Source organism: Carcharhinus amblyrhynchos, chromosome 3 (genome assembly GCF_965287045.1).
Source record: "Carcharhinus amblyrhynchos chromosome 3, sCarAmb.v2.hapA, whole genome shotgun sequence".
NCBI lineage: Eukaryota > Metazoa > Chordata > Chondrichthyes > Carcharhiniformes > Carcharhinidae > Carcharhinus > Carcharhinus amblyrhynchos.
Window position 1 is genome coordinate 126,488,340 of NC_137326.1, and position 20,374 is coordinate 126,508,713.

Here is a 20,374-nt window from a genome sequence, read left to right on the forward strand (position 1 = left end):
AAAGAGGAGAGAGTTTCAACAAATTAAGAAGCTAATTTGTTGAAATTCTGCTGCCTCACAGTGTCAGGGACCCAGGTTCGATTCCTGGCTTGGGCCACTGTCTGTGTGGAGTTTCTCTCTGTGTCTGCGTGGGTTTCCTCCAGGTGCTCTGGTTTCCTCCCACAATCCAAAGCTGTGTGGGTTATATTGATTGGCAATGCTAAATCGACCCTAGATCAGGGCAATTAGCAAGGTAAATCTGTAGGGTTACGGGAATAAGGCCTGTGTGGGATTGTGGTCAGTACAGACTCAATGGGCTGAAGGGCCTTCTTCTACACTGTAGGGGTTCTATTCTATGATTCTAATGCAAAGTGAACGTTTATAAACAGCACCCTATTGGTGATAGAACTGCAGAGGGATTTTATTATAGCCCTTGTTGCTGTTGGTATGGGGAGCTGTCTTTGTACGTTTACCACAGGGCAACACGTTGGCACAATGGTTAGCCCTGCTGCCTCATAGTGCCAGTGACCCAGGTTCAATTCCTGGCTTGGGTCACTATCTGTAAGGAATCTGCATGGGCTACCCGCATCTGCGTGGGTTTCCCCCGGATGCTCCCACAGTCTGAAAGATGTTAGGTACATCGGCCATGCTAAATTCTCCCTCGAGCAGGTGCCAGAGTGTGGCGATGAGGGGATTTTCATAGTAACTTCACTGTAGAGCTAACGTAAGCCTACTTGTGACACTAATAAATAAGCTTGAAACTTAAAAACCTATGTTCTCCTCCAATGTTTATTGCCATGAAGTAAGAAGGAAATACAACTCTACTTCACTCTAAGCAGGTACCTGTCTTCAAGAGATATGAGCAGTGCAACAACATTGTTGTAAAGTAAGTGGGAACAATAGGACAGGGGTGGTGGGGGTGGGGGGAGCGGGGGGCATGTAAAAAAAATCTCTAATTGGCTGAGAGCTGTACAATTGATTGTCCTGACTTCAATCAGAATAGACTAATGATAAATGACTGACTTATTAATGCATCATTTCTCCATTGATCTGTGAAGACAAGAAAGTGAAGTCAGTGTTTAAGGCCAATAGTCTGATCATTTTCTTGATAATTACATTCCCTTCCAAGATGAAGTTTAGCTTCAACCTGTTCTGTTTGATTGAGCTCCGATCGCTTTTGCAGGTTGACAGAGGTAAAATCCATGTAAATATAAAGTTCTCAGAGGGGGAGAAGGCACCCCTATGATTTCCTGAAATTTGCTTCCAGTGGGCGGGCCTCTGCAACATTCACGCAGGGAAAGTCTGCCCCATGTCCATTCTCTAACTATCTATAAACAATATAATCATACAATCCCTACAGTACTGACGGAGGCCATTCGGCCCATCGAGTCTGCACCGACCACAATCCCACCCCGGCTCTTTTCCCGTAACCCCACATATTTACCCTGTTGATCCCCCGACACTCGTGTCAATTTAGCATGGCCAATCCAGCTATCATACACATCTTTGGAGCGTGGGAGGAAACCGGAGCATCTCTAGGAAATCCATGCAGACATAGAACATAGAACATAGAACATTACAGCGCAGAACAGGCCCTTCGGCCCACGATGTTGCGCCCACCAATTAAAAAGCAATGACCCTCTAACCTAAACCAATCCCTTTCCATCCATAAACCTATCCACGGATCTCTTAAACACCCCCAAACTAGGCGCATTTTCAACTGCAGCAGGCAGGGCATTCCAATCCCTCACCACCCTCTGGGTAAAGAACCTACCTCTGACATCCTTCCTATAACTACCACCCCTTAATTTAAAGCTATGCCCCCTCGTGCTAGCTTTCTCCACCCGAGGAAAAAGGCTATCACTGTCCACCCTATCTAAACCTCTAATCATCTTATATGTTTCAATAAGGTCCCCTCGTAGCTGCCTTCTTTCTAACGATAACAACCTCAAATCCCTCAGTCTCTCCTCATAGGACCTCCCCTCCATACCAGGCAACATCCTGGTAAACCTCCTCTGCACCCTCTCCAATGCCTCCACATCCTTCCTATAATGTGGGGACCAGAACTGCACACAATACTCCAAGTGCGGCTGCACCAGAGTTTTGTACAGTTGCAACATGACGCTGCGGCTCCTAAATTCAATCCCCCTACCAATAAACGCCAAGACACCGTGTGCCTTCCTAACAACCTTATCTACTTGATTCCCAACTTTCAGGGATCTATGTACACATACACCTAGATCCCTCTGTTCATCAACACGATGGGGAGCATGGGGAGCATGTGCAAACTCCACACAGACAGTGACCCAAGGCTAGAATTGAACCTGGGTCCCTGGTGCTGTGAGGCAGCAGCGCTAACAACTGCACCACCATGCCATCCAAATTTAAGTATTAGCATCACTTGGGCTTACATTAACATTAATAGTGACCCAGACCGGGAATTGAACCTAAGTTCCTGGCACTGTGAGGCAGCAGTGCTAACCGCTGTGCCACCGTGCCACCCTGTGGGCTGTAGCCTTGAAAATGCACAGGTTACCAATCCCAGAAAACTTTTGAGTGGGCAGGTCTGCTTTAAGTTTCTGTCATGGATCTTAGTGAATCTCTCAAGGGCAGGAAAATGTCCCTAATTTACCTCCCTCTGGGGGTGTGTCTGAAGTGTTTTCCACTTTAGGAAGCCTGGATCATTCTCTCTGTAACAGGACTACTTTGAAAAGGGAAAGGTAAGATTCCAGCCCTTCTTTGGCTTCTAAGGGCTGCAGTCCCTGCCTGAAACCATCACACACATTAGAGAAGATGGGGTCTCCAGACCACACACGGGGTCAGGACTCAGGAACTGACAACTCCGGAGTTCACTGAGCATTCACCCGTGGGTTTTCTTCTCAGAGCGATGGCTCTGTTTGTGAGTGGCAGTGTGGTTAGCATTACTGGATCACAGTGCTAGGGACTTGGGTTCGATTCCCGGCTTGGGTTACTGTCTGTGTGGAGCCCCTTAGTGCCCAAAGATGTGTAGGTTAGGGGGATGATTGAGGTAAGTACACGGGATTACTCTGTTGTAGAGTCAGTGCCGACATGATGGGCCGAATGGCCTCCTTCTGCAAAGCGTGTGGGTTCTATGGATTCTTTGGATCTCCTCCCAATACCTCCCCCTCGCCCCTCCCCTACCCGATTACTTTGCAAAAAAACTTCACCTTGCAACATTTTTGTCAGATCACTAAAAGACATGCTGATTAGATGCTTTGGCCATGCTAAATTCTCCCTCAGTGTGCCTGAAGAGGCACCGGAGTGTGGCGACCAGGGGATTTTCACAGTAACTTCATTGCAGTGTTAATGTAAGCTTACTTATGATTAATAAATAAGCTTTCACTTTATGTTTGGGGCAGGCAGAATCACCAACAGGTTGACTCCTGGCCTTTCACAACCTGGTTTGCAGCCATTATGACAAAGCATTCTTTCATTGCTTTACATTGAATGACGAATATCAGAGGAAGAATTGATTTGCTTGCTATCGCCAATGGAATCTTTCAGAATGCATTTACGATCTGGCAACAAATGGTGACCAGATGAAATCTTCTGTGATTACGCCAGTAGCTAACACACAATAAGGGATGTTCCCACCATTCTGTTGTGTAATAAAGGGGAGATGCAAGAATCAATCCAGAGATTATTTTTTCGGTCCCACAATTAGCAGTTTGCAACTTGTCCAAACAAGGAAATTGTTTAATCCATAGCAAAACAAAGCAAGAAAATGATTTTCTGTTTAAACATGCTGGCTGAACAAAAATGAAAAACAAAATTAAAAAATGATTAAGCTCAGATTCCACCTCTCTACGTTGTATTGGTCTACATTAAACGGACCAAATAGTAGATCAGGTTTGATGTGAAAAAAGAATTAAATTCATGAAAGCTAATTTCAATTGAAAATAGAACATTAACCTACAACAGCTGCTTGGTAACCTATCTGTTTTGTTAAATGTGGTTGCGTGGTTCATTTTCCAGCAAAGGTTTGGGGCATGCTGTGTGAAACATTCATACAAAGGTTTTCAGGTCAAAGCGCCAGAGATTACTAAATAGAAACAGCTTTTACAGAGAAAAGCCCAGATAGCCCAGAGAGGAGTTCGACAATTTTAAACTATGAAACCCCCATTTTCACAAGGGCTAAACCTTAAGCGACATCCAAGTCGGAGCATTCAACTTTTTGAAAGTTGGCTGTTGGATGAGAGTAGCCTACACCTCATGGGAAATGCCATTTTGTGATCATGAGCTGAAATTTTCAGGTCTTTCCCATTGGTGGGATCATCCGGTTCCCCACTGATAGCATCACCCTGGGTGTCTTTTCCAGCAGAAGAGCACACAAAATCCAGCAGGCATCTGCAGGATAGGAAGACACCTTTCCAGACCACTGGAAAATACACTGTGGTCAGCTAAAAAACCCCACCTATTTTTTCCACTGTCATCACAGTGCACAAGATGTTTTTTGAAGTTTATTCATTAGTGTCACAAGTAGGCTCACGCTAACACTGCAATGAATCATACAATACAATCGCTACAGTGCAGAAGAAGGCCATTCAGCTCATCGAGTCTGCACTGACCACAATCCCACCCAGCCCTATTCCCATAACCCCTCACATATTTATCCTGCTGACTCGAGGGGCAATTTAGCATGGCTAATGCACCTAACTGGCACATCTTCAGAACTGTTGGAGAAAACCAGAGCACCCGGAGACAACCCATGCGGACATGGGGAGAATGTGCAAAGTCCACACAGACAGTGACTCGAGGCCAGGAATTGAACCCAGATCCCTGGCGCTGTGAGGCAACAGTGCTAACCATTGTGCCACCGTTTCATCCATTGGAGTTAATCACCAAGGTTGGTACAAAGAACTTGCTTGACAACTTTCTTCCCACCTATCATTTTATGTTTTTCAGTATTAGGGGTACATCCAGGCAGCCACAGATGTCTTGTAGCCCACTCTCTCTCTGCTAGAAGTGCTATTGAGTAGGAAATGCATCATCATTCCTATACAATGACCCTCCCTCCCCTGTTGCTGAAGCTTTGAGCCTGCTCTGTGCAATCTTCATGGCACAGCTGAGATTGGTGAGTCAAAATTTGAGCCTAAGGTAATTAATCATAGCCCGTGAGGGGCCCTCAGTATCTCAGTCTGAGAGAGAGGGGCAGTTAGTTATATAGCCTGATGGACATTGCCCTGTGTTAAGGGCAAAACAAAGAAGCAGGCAATCATGAACTATCACAGCCGGTTCGGGGATTGAACCCAAACTGTTGGCATCATTCTGCACCTCACTGGTCACTGAGCCAACTGAGCTAACCACTGACCTCATGAATCTGAGAATGAGCTTCCATCACTGGCAAATTAGGATTGGATGTTAATCTTGTTTTCTTATGGTGATGTAATTGCTGTGAAGCATTTAACATTGGTATTTTGCATTAAGAAATCATCTACACATTGTTCTAGGACCTTCCGATTGGACATGATGTGGAGATGCCGGTGATGGACTGGGGTAGATTGGAGCCAGACAACTGGAATTAGTCAATGATTAAATTTGTTTATTAGTGTCACAAGTAAGCTTATGTTAATATCACAATGAAGCTACTGTGAAAATCCCCGATTTTCCAGCACCTGTTTGGGTACACTGAAGGAGAATTTAGCATGGCCAATGCATCTAAGCAGCATGTCTCTAGGTCTGTGGGAGAAAACCGGAGCACCCGGAGGAAACCCACGCAGACTTGGGGAGAACGTGCAGGTTCTGCACAGACAGTGACCCAAACCGGGAATCAAACACAGGTCCCTGGCACTGTCAGGGAGCAATGCTAACCTCTTTACCTTTGAGCCACAACGTTGCTGTGAGAGCAGCTCAGAATGCCATGCACAATGTTTTCTTTGCATTGTATCGTGACTGAGATTGGGGACTTTCTTTGGGGAAAATTAAAGGCTTTGTCATCCCGCACCCCAGCAGGTTACAGAGCTATAAACGAGCACAGAGTCAACTCCGTGACACTGAGCCACCTCCCCGCTTGATGAACAGAAATGGGGCAGATGAAGGGCACCGGATTTTAGAGAGAAATTTGCACTGGCAGCTGCTATCAACAGTGCCAGTCATCCATATTGCGCTTATATATATATTATATATGAACTGAGAATAAAGTCAGATACAAGATTATTCCTGACATTAATCCTCATCACAGTATTGGAAAATTATAGACTGACACTCAGGAGCTACCTAACATGAGGAAGGGAAACCAGACTGTGGGTGTAATAAGGGTGCAATAATACAACTATCACCAGCAACTTTGCAATTGAACCATAGAACCAGAGGATGCATACAATGCAGAGGAAGGCCATATCGAGTCTACACTGGTTCGGTATCTTACCTCTCACTATCCCCATAACCTTGCGTACTTACCATGGCCAATCCATTTTACCTACACAACTTTGGAGATTAAGGGCCAGTTTAGCATGGCCAATCCACCTAACCTGCACAGCTTTGTACACTAGGGGCAATTTAGCATGGCCAATCCAGCTAACCTACCCATCTTTGTACACAAAGAGGCAACTTAAAATGGCCAATCCACCTAACCTGCACAGCTTTGTACACTAAGGGACAATTTAGCATGGCCAATCCACCTAACCTGCCCATCTTTGTACACTAAAGGACAATTTAGCATGGCCAATCCACCTAACCTACACATCCTTGTACATAAGGGGAAATTTAGCGTGGCCAATCCAACTAACCTGCGCATCTTTGTACACTAAGGGGCAATTTAGCATGGCTAATCCACCTAATCTGTGTACACTAAGGGGCAATTTAGCATGGCCAATCCACCTAACCTGCACAGCTTTGGACTGTGGGAGGAAACATTTACAAAAAAGAAAAAAATGCTCTCAACCGGAAATAAATGGAAGATACATTTGAAACACAGAACAACTAAAAAAAATCCATGTACCAGGTTGTTGGTTAGACCTTTCATCAGAACTTATTTGCTGTACCCAGTGAAACAGGGGCTTTGGTTACTCATCTGCTAACATATTTGGCTTGGAATATTGTGTCGTTGGGAGAGTGATGCTGAAATAAATGGGGCAGAGAGCACAGATTGTGGATATTGTCATCACATCCTTTGAATTTATTCAGCACCGTGATCTCATTTTTACCTACGATTTCCTGAAGCTAAGTGAATGGTCAAGTGAAACGTCTGTCAGCATTGTAGTTGTTTGTGTGCGAGCGAGGATGGCTGCTGGGAGGTGGGCTTTGATGGTGAGTGATGGGTAGAGGGTGGCTAACCATCCAACATCCCAGCTGAAAGCTGACATAAATCTGCACAGCACATATGGCTGCTGAGCTGGAGCGTTGGTAACTGATGAGACGGGACCTTCTGACTGGTGGTGTGATGTGAACAGATTAACCCCTGAACTGCTGCTGGCAAAGCCCTTCAGTTCAGCCGCACAAAATCACTTGCAATCCCGCAGGGCTATTTAAAGAGCCAGGAAAAAATATCTTGATATGTGTGTGCTAGAAACACAGGACATGCGGAAGTGTGTGATTTTATTTAGAGTGAAGTAGAAATAGTTGTTTGGAAAACTATGGCCCACACAGACCCTGTTCTTCACTATATCATGAGTACAAGTTTCACATTCGTGTAGGAAGTCTCAAAAGGCACACATATTTAAATTTTAATTGCACCCTTTTTGGGATAATCTTTGGGAAACATTCCTTTTTTTTAATTGAATTGATTTATTCTTGTCACATAATTGGGATATAGTGCATAGCATTGTTTCTTGTGAGCTATGCAGGCAAAACATATTGTTTATAAAGTAAATAGGGGAGAAGGAAAGGATATAGTATTGCAGTTACTGATAGGGTGAAGGGAAAGATCAGCTTAATCAATGGTAGTCTGATGGCAGCAGGTCGGAGATTCTTTTGACTCGGTTGGTATGTGTTTTCAGACTCTTGTATCTTTTTTACTTTAATCTTTTTTACTTAAATACTTAGAAGAATCATAAGTCACAAAAATAATAACATTTCTGATTTTGCTGGGGTGGAGAGACCAGCATACATAAAGTAATTGGAGTAAGAGCTAACACATTAATGGTACAAATCAGCTGAAGGCAATGAGGAGGAACTTTCCAAATACTTTTTCTCTTTTTCTAATGATGTGGGAATGCCGGCGTTGGACTGGCGTAAACACAGTAAAAAGTCTGACAACACCAGGTTTTAGTCCAACCGATTTATTTGATAATACTCACAAGCTTTCGAGGGGACTGCCTCTTCGTCAGGTGACGAAGAGGCAGTCCCCTTGAAAGCTTGTGAGTATTATCAAATAAATCGGTTGGACTAAAACCTGGTGTTGTCAGACTTTTTACTCTCTTTTTCTAGCCTGAGGATTTCTTCTGTTGTGTCCACATGTGCGCGCACACACACACACACACACACACACACACACACACACACACACACACACACACACACACACACACACACACACCAGGAGATGCAGGAATTGGAGGGGAGCGGTACTGCGTCTGGGTGGGAAATATCCAGCTATGATATTTCAGGTATTATGAGCGTGTAGTGAATTTGCTGGACCAGTCGTCCAACACGTCTGCACATTGTCCCTGTGTCTGCGTGGGTTTCCTCCTGGTGCTCCAGTTACCTCCCACAGTGCAAAGATGTGCAGGTTAAGTGGATTGGCCATCCTAAATTCTCTGACAGTGTCCCCGAACAGGCGCCGGAGTATGGCGACTAGGGAATTTTCACAGTAGCTTTATTGCAGTGTTAATGTAAGCCTACTTGTGATTAATAAATAAAATTTAACATTATTTTTATACATTTGTATGTATTTGGTCAATTCCATCCCGTACCCAGCCAGGTCTTTTGAACCATCAGCACAGGCATTCCACTATCTGCATCTCATTTAACCGAGTACAGAATCTGCAACCAGAATTAGGAAGTTTCTCTGGAATAACAATGCCTGCTTGCTTCTGTTGTCCAGATCTTACTGCAAAAGAGAGAGTATTTACTGGAACTGCCCTAATGGTTAGTGCACCCAATAGTATTGAGTCATCAATAACAAGTACTATCTTTGAATCGCAGCAATGTTTCGCTATGGGTACTTAAATTTACTTCCGCTCTTGTGGAAGAGAGTTGGGGGGAGGGTTGGAAATCAGTGTAATTGTGTGCATTTTGAGTTGAAAATAACGCTTAATTGCAACATTGTTACTCAACATACCAATGCCCAACTGCCTAAACTCACAAAGGATGAATGACCATTTGGGTGGAGAGATGCATTGTCCGTGAAATTTTAGCCCAGTGTAACAACATGGTGGAGGAGAATTAACTTCAATTTTAAAACATATATTTAATGAATTGATAAGGACATCATTATGCATTTGCTACGTGGGGTGGATTTTGGAGTAAATATAATGCTTATTACTTAATTAGCATTTAAAACCAGACAATCTGGTCATTATCAAATTGCTGTTTGTAGGATTTTGCTGTGCTCAAAGTGTTCAAACATTTGTTACGTTACAACTATGAGTACACTTAGAAAGTGCTTTAAGGGCTGCAAAGTGCTTTGGAATGTCCCTAAGGTTATGAAAATTTCTGTACTGCAAGTTTTTTTTTCTAGAAAAGAGTTAATGTTCTCTAAAATGAGTAAAAGGTGAATGTTCAACAAGATAGTTTTAAACAATCGGATAGATCTCCAGTGGGAAATAATACCGCAGCGGCAAGTTGATTGTGCTTCTAATTTGGCACAGTGGGGCAGTGGTTTGTACTGCTGCTTCACAGCGCCAGGGACACTGGTTTGATCCCTGGCTTGAGTCATTGTTTGTGTGGAGTCTGCCCGTTCTCTCTGTGTCTGCATGGATTTCCTCCGAGTGCTCCGGTTTCCTCCCACAGTCTAAAAGACAGGCTGGTTAGGTGCATTGGCCATGCTAAATCCTCCCTCAGCATACCTGAACAGCCGCCAGAATGTGGCGAGTAGGGGATTTTCACAATAACTTCATGGAGGTGTTAATACAGTCTACCTGCGACACTAATAAATAAACTTAAACCTGCATTAAATAGACTGAATTCTTGGTAATTGGATACTCAGTCATTCTCAGCTTATAATTCCAACCCTGCTCCCCCCCCCCCCACCCCCCCACTGCCCCTTTACTTTTGTTCATGAAGTCTGCTGTCACCAACTGGAATGATGTAATCTGTTTTCTCGTCCCCAAATTACCTCTTCCTTCCAGATCACATGCTTTGTTGTCCACCAAACGAGCAAGCTGAGAACTGACACAACCCATTCCAACGACAGCGGGTAGATTCAAGTGACAGGCAAGCCTGAGTCTGTATTAGCCTGAAACCATCAGTTAGGAAATCCAGTGCTGTAAGTAATAGTGTGCCACAACAATCTGAAGAGGAATGGCAGTGACATCTGAAATAATCCTTAGGTCCATTGCATTATTAAGTGTTTCAATTTTCATCGTATCATCTGAGTGTCCAGACTGTGAGCAGTTCGTGTTTCCAGATGGCGTCAGACGCTGTAACCATACAATGTTAATCGCTGGGATTTCAGATGAATTAGTAGACTGGCAAGTTGGCAAGGCTGATGTTTTTCATGATTAATGTTCTTATTAAAATTGTAATGAGGCCTTGAAGTTTTGCTTGTTCCACTTGGGTTCAAAGCTAAAACTGTGGCTTCAAGGATTCCCTCCCTTGCTTCGATTATCCTTCCTGCAGCCCTGACTTGACTCACCCTAACCCTCATGTTGCTTCACCTGCCCCTGTTCATTTGTGCTCTCACCCTGCCTAAGCCTCCCCTAATCACATCTTGGCATCCTGTACCCCGATCTTGTTATCCTGTACTCTCTTCTGGGTCACTCTTGACCTCAGCAATACTTCCTCAGATTTATCATTCCACATTCTGTTACACACTATAATCCTGACCATGTTTTCCCAAGCCAAACCTGTCTTATATTGATCCAAATTTTATTATTTTATGCAGTGCAAATCATGCTAATATTGACTTGAACTCAGGTGGCTCAGTGGTGAGCTAACTGCAAAAAAAAAGTAAAGTTGTACTGATTTTAAATCAAATTCCATCTGGGGAAACATCACTAAATTCTTCATGTGCATTGATTACTTTGAAATACAATCATTGTTATGTGGGCATTTGTGGTAGATATGTTACACATAACAAGGACCTCTAAACAGCAAGAGACAAATATCTATTTAATCTATTTTTCTGGCATTATTTGTTGAAGGAGGAGCATTCACAAAAAACAAGGACATTGGTGTAACCCTATTGATGCTGTTTTTTTTCATTCTTTTCATGGGATGTGTGGATCACTGACTTAGCCTGAATTTATTGCCCATCCGTGTAAGTGGCTAACACTGTTGCCTCATGGCGCCAGTGACCTGGATTTAATCCCAACCTTGGAGGATTGTCTGTGTGGAGTTTGCACATTCTCTATGTGTCTGTGTGGGTTTCCTCTGGGTGCTCCAATTTCCTCCCACAGGCCAAAGGTTAGGTGGATTGGCCATGCTAAATAGCCCCTTGGTGTCCCAAGATGTATAAGTTAGATGGATTAGCCATGGCTTTTAGACTTCTGGGTGCAGTGGGAGTGTGGAAGTGCACCTTCACCCAAAGGCACTCAGAGCCTCATCAAGGGGGAAGAGGGCCCAATAAGAGTGACATCCATGTCCTTGCCAACCCCACCATCCCCCTCCACTACCGACACCAAGCATCATTCTGGGCTCGCCATCCCTTCATCCCTCACCTATACTTCATCCCTGAGGTCTTGATGGGTATAGTACTGGCAGCAACCAGTGCCTCCATGATGGTGTTGCCAATCAGTGGCCTCTGATTGACTTCTGATTGACTGGCGCCTCCTGGCAGGCGAGTTCCCTCTTGCCTCTATTAAATAATGTCCAGAATTATGGTGCATATGTATGTGCTTCTGTAGGCCAAATCAAACCCTGAGTGGGGCAAGGGTTTCAGAACAACTGCTAGTTGTAGCTGCTTTATGGAATGAAAATGTGGCACGTTGCGCAGAAGGTCAAGATTTCTCAGACCTTGATGGCAAAATCATCAGTTACCAGCAATTCATTATCAGACAGCAATTTTACAATGATTTCAATATGACTCAGAATTAATTATTTCAACTCTTTGGGTGGAATTTTCCCATTCCCCCCACAGGAACCATAGTGGATGGGGGGGTGGGGGGAGCGGGTCGACCATGAAAAGATCCGTTGACCTCAGTTGGCAATTTCCCTACAGTGGGGCGAGTGTGGCTGGAAAATCCCGCCCTTTGAATTGGATGCTATGGGCAATGAATTTGATGCTTTTAAAAATTTTGATTGTGGTTAAATGTCTCATTGTAGAATTCATTCATTCAATAGAATGTGTCACATTTAGTTTGAATCATTGGGTGTTTCTTTATTCACATTTCAAAGTGGTAACCACTGGCACCAACACCAACCTTAATTTTGTTGATGTCCTTTGCCTGATCTTCTATCCCCCAGACCTGATGTAGTCCTTCTGGTTTACTTGATCTATACAACACTGATCCCAGCAACTGACTCTTGATCCTGATCATCTGCGCTCTATTCCTGATTTACTTCCCCTATTGTTTACCTTATGCATTCTGACCTTAATTTAATATTTTTTGGAGCAGCTCCTTGCTCACAACGTGCGTTCTAGTCTTACATTTCATCCTGATCGTTACCTTGTTTCACTTGACCCCAGTGGATCTATCTTCCACTTAATCTCTAGCCCTAATTTTGCTTTGCCTTCCTTTCTGCTTACTTTACCTGCGGTCTTTCTCTCCCTGGATGAAGATAACCTTCAACGAGCAGCTTTTAGTAGAGAAAACGAAAAGAGAAAAAAAAGCAAAAGTGCTTTGTAAGCACTCTAATTTTTTCACATGTTTAAAAGCAGTGCCTCTTCAATCTGAAACCTTGTCTAAAATAGTTTTGCACCAGGGGATGGAATGTGTGTTTGTATAAATTGTATTTGGATACTTTTTTCTGTTTTCTTTTAAAATATGATTTGCGATTTGTCATGGTTCAATATTTAGATGATACTTAACATTGTAACCCTCACTCCTCCCAGTGCAGGCATTGAATCCTGATACGTTCATTACTACATGGCCAAAAAATGTTATGCTTGGATCCCAGTTATGCCTGCTTAAGGACATACGTACAAAGCGATGGAGAGTAACAATAGCACATTGGAATCTCGGGCTTGTTGAATTCTTTTCTGCATTCATCTTGACTAGTTTTAGTGGGATTATTTTCTGTTTCACTTCAAAGGGCTGACACTTGGACATGTTTATGTGGAAGTGTTGGAGGATGATCATATTGTAAAGGCAGCTTTACCTTTCAGATCAAGAAGAGGTTCAGCTGTTTAATAGTTCACATGATCTCTCTGTCTGTTAAAGCTGCCAAATTATTTTCCAGTCTGTTCCAAGAAACGCCAACTCAAGTGGGAACAGCAGGATGCGAGAACATTAGTATTTTGTTAATTATGTTGAAGGCATATATATATATGTATATATAATAGACACACTTTTTTGAATATATCTGCGTATATATCTATATATATCTTCAGATTCCTTTGCTTTGCCCATTACGTGCTTGTCATGATGAGAACTGTCAGTTCATGTTGGTAGCGTGCAGTCGGGCTGAAGGTTTCCTACTGGCTGTAAACAAGTCTTGCGCCAGCCATTCCTTGTCAGGAGGAGTCAAACCAGTCACTGATCCTAATTCTAACACTGTTGCTGCAGCATTCCGATTTTTAATCCCTGCATGACTTGTCAGATTTAATATGAGCTAAAAAGATAAAATTATAAACATACTAATAATGAGGGTGTCGCAGGCGGTCAGGTCATAGCTTTGCCAAGTGCTGCCTCAAATTGATTAATCTGCTGCTTGAGTGACTAACACTGGCCTCTCAACTGTTGTCATGTAACCGTCCAAATGTGATATTTACCAAGGAGAGGTTTGGGTGTTTTTTTTTTCATTCTGTGCTTTGTTTGTCGTTTTTGCACTGAAAAATGTACGTCGACTCGCACGGTGCGCGACACTTGCCTCAAAGCTTTCAAACTTTCAAAGTCGCGTAGTGTTTGGACGCAGTTCAAACCACAGCGACTGGCAGAACACTTTTACGGCTTCTCTGCCCAATTAAGATGAAGAGATGTCCATGCGAAGTTAAAAAAAAATTAGTTTCCTGTCTCAAGAATCCTTAATCTTCTCAACAGATGATTTCTGACTCCCCCCCACCCCCCACCCCACCTTCCCCTTCCCCAGAAATAGTAAAAAAAACCAAAAAATTAGTGATGGCTGAGACTTAAGTAAGTCTTACATTTAAAGATCAAATAATTGAAAACAATAATGAACAACTCCAATATCCTTTATTTTCCTCAATAATTTTAATTAGCTGTAAGTGCTAAGAACATCATCAGGGGCAATGGCAGAGATGAGTTAATGTGCCAATGTGAATTAAAGTACACGGTTGAAATGATAAGATTGTTGAAGCAGCTCAAGTTAATGACTGTATTTTTGCTGAGGTCAAACTGTCTTCATTGCAGCGTTGGGTTCACTAATTCCTCTGAGTCATTTTTCCAATGAGGTCATCAGCAGTCACCTTTGCAACGAAAAGGAAAAATTGGAAATGGAAAACAGAAAGTTAGTGATAATTAATGCGATTCAAAAAGTAGCAGTGGCAATTTTCCTTCGAAAGAATCAGACGGGTTGTTAAGACCTTTGTTTCCCCTCATGGTGTAAGACCCTACCAGATATTTACTGAGGTAGTTTTGAACGCGGATGGAATTTAGTCCACATCATCAGGTTGAATAGTTCCAGGCTGTAAATGATGGGTTTAAGAAAATAGCTGAGATCGCAGCCTTTTGTTCGCCCTCAGCTGCTTAATGTTCGAAGTACTTCTGTCATTAAAATAATGACATTATCTTACCATTTATAATTTTTTTGTTTGTTTTTCTCCCCTTCCATGCCGGGGGGGGGCATTTCTAGCTTCACTACTGAGGCTGTGAACTGGTGAGGTGATTGCACGCTCTTTGTAGAATCCATCTTATTCCTGGAATAAAAGGCAAATGGGATCTTCACTGAGCGTCGATCGGTTTGTCAGGATGCTGCTCTGACAGCAAATAACTGTGTGTGCTGTTCTATGCTCTGTCTGAGGCCAGAACTCTCCATTCGCCTGACAAAGGGCAAATCCCGAAAGTTTGTGAGTTTACTAACAAATAAATTGGTTGGACTTAAACCTGGTGTTGCCAGACTTCTTATAGCAAAGAGGAAAGCCAGTCCCCTTAACACATACTCTGCACCTTCCCCATAGGGGCAGGACCTGGAACTCTGGGGCAGCTTCTCAGTCTGGAACCTTTCCCCTGGGAGGCTGCGCATGGGGAGTAGTTGGGGAGAGGGTAGTGGGAGTGAAGGTGCGGGTGTGGGGGTTGTTGCATCATGGGGGGTAGGTAACAGTCACTCTTTGTTGTTTCCAAAAGGCCTCATTTAATTGCACTCATCAAGACCCTTAGTGAGCCTAATTAGTTGACCCTTAATCAGTGCAGAGACAGATGCCCTGTTAAGGATGGATGGCACACTCGCGAGATGGTACACTGAGAATGGTGACTGGAAACCCGCACATTGGCCAGTGCCAATATTTCTGGATCACATCTGCCATCTATATCAGATCTAGCCATCTATATTTCCAAGGTCATTATTCACCCCTCAACCATGATATTGATAGTGACAATGAGTATCAGACATCTATCATGTGGGCATCACCATAAAGTCTTTAGTCTTTTTCTTCCCAGATCCACATTGCCATACACTCAGCAGGAGTTCACTGGGAAAGTTTTTTATCCCACCCACCTCAGAATCACAGTGGGTGGCGGGACAGACCATACAAAGGCCCATTGGCCTCAGGTGGGATTTTCCAGTTTCAGGGCAAGCCTAGCTGAAAAATCCCACCCAGAGTGTGTAATTTTTCCTACTCTAAACCCAGGAATGTGAAGGCTGACCTGGATTTTTACCAAGTTGGGATGACTAGAAAGGCTTTTAAAAATAATTGGTAGGACCCAGGTGCAGAAGTCCCACCTCCAATTCCAGCAGATCCTATTTTTGCCAGTGGGGAAATGGGGCGGGGCATGAATCCACAGGTAGGATACCCAAACTCAGCTGGACAATTTGATCTGATTGCTGAAGCAGACACACCCAATTACCATTGCTCCAATGGCCTTAGCCCTTAGTGTGAAAATTATGATTTTATTCAGGAAATAGAGACATTTTGGAATTCCTGATCCAATTCCCTTCCCACATCTAGTGGTGCACTAAGACAAACTTATTTCTCATCTCCGTAACTAGTAATTCCCAGAACAGGTTGCTAGTCTGTCACTAAGACATTTCAGATGGATGGATTTAATGTCTGTTTCAGTGTCATGATCTGAAGTAATGGAAGTCTCCAACCCTTTAAAATTGTAAAAGAAAATCTTCAGCTTTCACTTCGAGCAAAAAAAGAACTCACAGCTGCAATGGATAGGCAGTCCATCTGGTGCAGCTTCAATACACTCCATTGTTTAGACTTTCAAAGGTTTAATGTTATAACCGAGCCAGTAATAAATGCTTGCTGCGTTTCAAGGTTTCAGAACTATTTATCTCAGCAGGGTTTGGTGTATGAGCCCAATTAGGCTGAATGTTGTGGAGGATGAATTCCCTGGAATCTATAGAAGATTGTTTTCTAGGACAGCATGTCGAGGAGTCAACAATGGAATGGACTATTCTAGATCTGGTTTAGTGTAATGAGAAGGGACTGATTAATAATCTTGCTGTGAAAGAACCTTTATGGATGAGTGACCACAATATTGCAAAATTTTCCAGTGAGTTTGAAAGTGATGCAGTTCAATCCAAAACTAGGGTTCTGAATTGAAATGATTTGTTCAATCTGAATCAAGGAAACTACAAAAGGTGTGGAGGCAAGTTGCAAATAGTAGATTGGGAACCTACATTTAAAGGTCCGATGGTAGGGAGTGATTAGTATTTAAAGAATTAATATATTGACCTGATGTTTTTGGATGGTGGGGTTTCACTTCTCACCATCTGAAGAGTTGGCAAGGACCACATGCCTACTGAATTCAAAAGCCCCGCAGCCATTTCATAAGAGTATTAAGTGATGGCAGACGGGATTCCCACTCTTCGCGCAGGAGGAAGCCCCGCCTTGTCTGGCAGCTCCCCAGTCCCTGCAACATCAATAGGGCGGTGGACAGAACAAGAAATGCAGGAGGATGCCTGAGTCTAAGTCTGAGCACTGAAGGATCAGTTAAGCTCAGTTAAGGAGAGTAGGAAAGGCCTGGCGGTGTGCAAAGTGGGCAATTAGGGTCTTGGGAAATGGGCATCGCTTGCTGGTCAATACTTGTTGCCCATCCCTTGTTGTCCTTGGCAGGCAGTTGAATGTCAACCACATTGCTGTGGCCATGTAGACACATATAGGCCAGACTGCGTAAGGATGACAGATTTCCTTCCCTAAAGGACATTAGTGAACCAGATGGGGTTTTCCAACAATCGACAATTGTTTCATTGTCATCAGTAGATTCTTAATTCTGGATTTGTTTTTAATGAATTCAAATTCCATCATCTGCTATGGCGGGATTTGAACCCAGGTCTCCAGAACATTTGCTGAACTTCTGGATTAATAGTCTAGCAATAACATCACCTCCCCAGAACGTTGGGATTCCCATTACATCACTGGGAGGGGGTGGGGACAATCACTGCCAGACTTCCCCTCCGAACAGCTTGCCAGAATTGTGCCCGCTCCAAATTATGTCCACCACCAGCAAGAATTTAGAACATTCACTTACATGACCTGGCCTCTCACAACATTCACCATTCCTATCACCAAATCACCCAAAAATGGGAGTAGAAAATCCCAGCCTTCAATATAATTGCAGCCGTAGATTGTCATCGACTTCAGGAAGCATAAAGGAGAACATGCCCCTGTCTATATCAACGGGGATGAAGTAGAAAGGACTAAGAGCTTCAAGTTTTTAAGTGTCCAGATTACCAACAACCTGTCCTGCTCCCCCAGTGCCGACATCATAGTTAAGAAAGCCCACCAACGCCTTTACTTTCTCAGAAGACTAAAGAAATTTGGCATGTCAACGACGACTCTCACCAACTTTTACAGATGCACAATAGAGAGCATTCTTTCTGGTTGTATCACAGCTTGGTATGGCTTTTGTTCTGCCCAAGACTGCCAGAAACTACAAAAGATTGTGAATGTAGCCCAATCCATCATGTAAACCAACCTCCCAGCCATTGACTCTGTCTACACTTCCCGCTGCCCTGGCAAAGCATTCAGCATAATTAAGGACCCCACGCATCCCGGACATTCTCTCTTCCACCTTCCGCCATAGGAAAAAGGATACGAAAGTCTGAGGTCACCTAACAATCGACACAAGAGCAGCTTCTTCCCTGCTGCTGTCAGACTTTTGAATGGAGCTACCTTGTATTAAATTGATCTTTCTCTACACCCTAGCTATGCCTGTAACACTACATTCTGCACTCTCTCCTTTCCTTCTCTATGAATGGTATATTTTTTCTGTGTAGCACAAGAAACAAGACTTTTCTCTGCTAATACATGTGACAATAATAAATCAAATCAAATCAAATTCAATGGTAGAATTATGCAGAATTGAATGGATGTATGTTGACAAATCACATTTGGCAAATCTGTTGGAGTGTCTGGGTAAACCTGTCACTAACACATTTCAGGGCTTTTGTATTTTGTTTGTAGATATACACATTTTTAATGAGGTCTTACAATCCTTGAAGTTAAAATGGATCAATAGGGGTTAAATGTTCAGTGATTCACATGGAACACAGAAAACACATAGAACATGGATAAGATGAGGGGTATAGGTAGGATGAACACACATAATGTTTTTCCCAGGAAAGAGGCATTGCAAACTAAGGGCATAGGTTTAGGGTGAGAGGGGAAACTTTTAAAAGGGATCTAATGGGCAACTTCTTCATGCAGAGGGTGGTGAGTATATGGAATGAGCTGCTGGAGAAAGCGGTCGAGGCAGATGCAGTAGCAACATTTAAAAAGCGTTTGGATAAGTACATGGACGGGATGGGATGAGAGGGATATGGGCCAAAAGCAGGCAATTGGGACTAGCTGGAACAGCACCATGGTCGGCATGGACCAGTTGGGCTGAAGGGCCTGTTTCCGCGCTGTGTTACTCTTTGACTGTGTGGTGGGATTTTATGACCTCACTCATCCCGAAACCGTAAAATTCCACCAAGGTCGATGGATCTTTCCATGGTCCGCCCATCACCCACTCTGATTCCTGTGGTGGTAACGTTCTGGCCTATTACTCTAAAGGTGTTACTGTTGCCTGGCGACAATGCTCCAGTGACACAAACATAGAAGAGTGAAGAGTTAAATGAAGGCGAGTTCGGGGTGTGTCAGAGACAAAAACAGGGCTTCGAAGCTCTCTGAGAAGGAAAACTACAAGGCTAGTGGGACAGTGGATAAATGGGTAATCAATGAGCAGAGCAGGCTCAGTAAAGTGATCAGTTCAATAGAGATGTCACTGAAAGACTGAGTTTCAGGAACATATTTGTTTGCTTGCAGCTGAAGAAACAACAAGTTTAAAATGTGATTTTTGGGTGTCTTGAGGAAAATTTGGAGTTGGGTGAGTAAGCATCAAGTGAATGCCCAGGAATTCGCTGGATAAAAACCATTTGCAACTGTGCCAGTCCCAAGCGAGTGATAACTCATCACTGGTTTATGTGTCGGTAAAAACATTGCTGGGGTAAAGGAATGGTGAGAATGTGAATTGTTATCTTGTTTGTATTGAGATATTTCCAACACTTTGTAATGTGTAATATAGTTCACTTGGTTTGTTTAATAAATATTTTAATTTTTATGTTAATAGTTCAGCAGCAGACTCCTGTGAATTTGTTCAGTAACTCCCCCCCACTGTTTCTAAGAAGAAGTTAGGACCTAGGAACCCAAGGTTCCACTCTTGGACATGAATTGTCCAGTATTAACAGCAGCTGGGATAGGAATAATGTGTTCCAATGTTCCTTTGGTGGCACCTTCCATCCCATCAGCACTACTACCTGAAAGGATAAGGATAGTAGATGCATGGGAATGCCACCTCGAACCCACACGCCATCCTGATTTGGAACTATGTATTTGAATTTTCAAAAAGCTTTCAAAGATCTCACACAGCAGGTCAGTCAACAAATTTAGAATGCATGTGTCTGGGGAGTAAGGTACTGGTGTGGACTGAGAATTGGCTAACAGACAGAAAACAGAGGTGGCATGGAGGCACAGTGGTTAGTACTGCGGCCTCACAGCTCCAGGTGG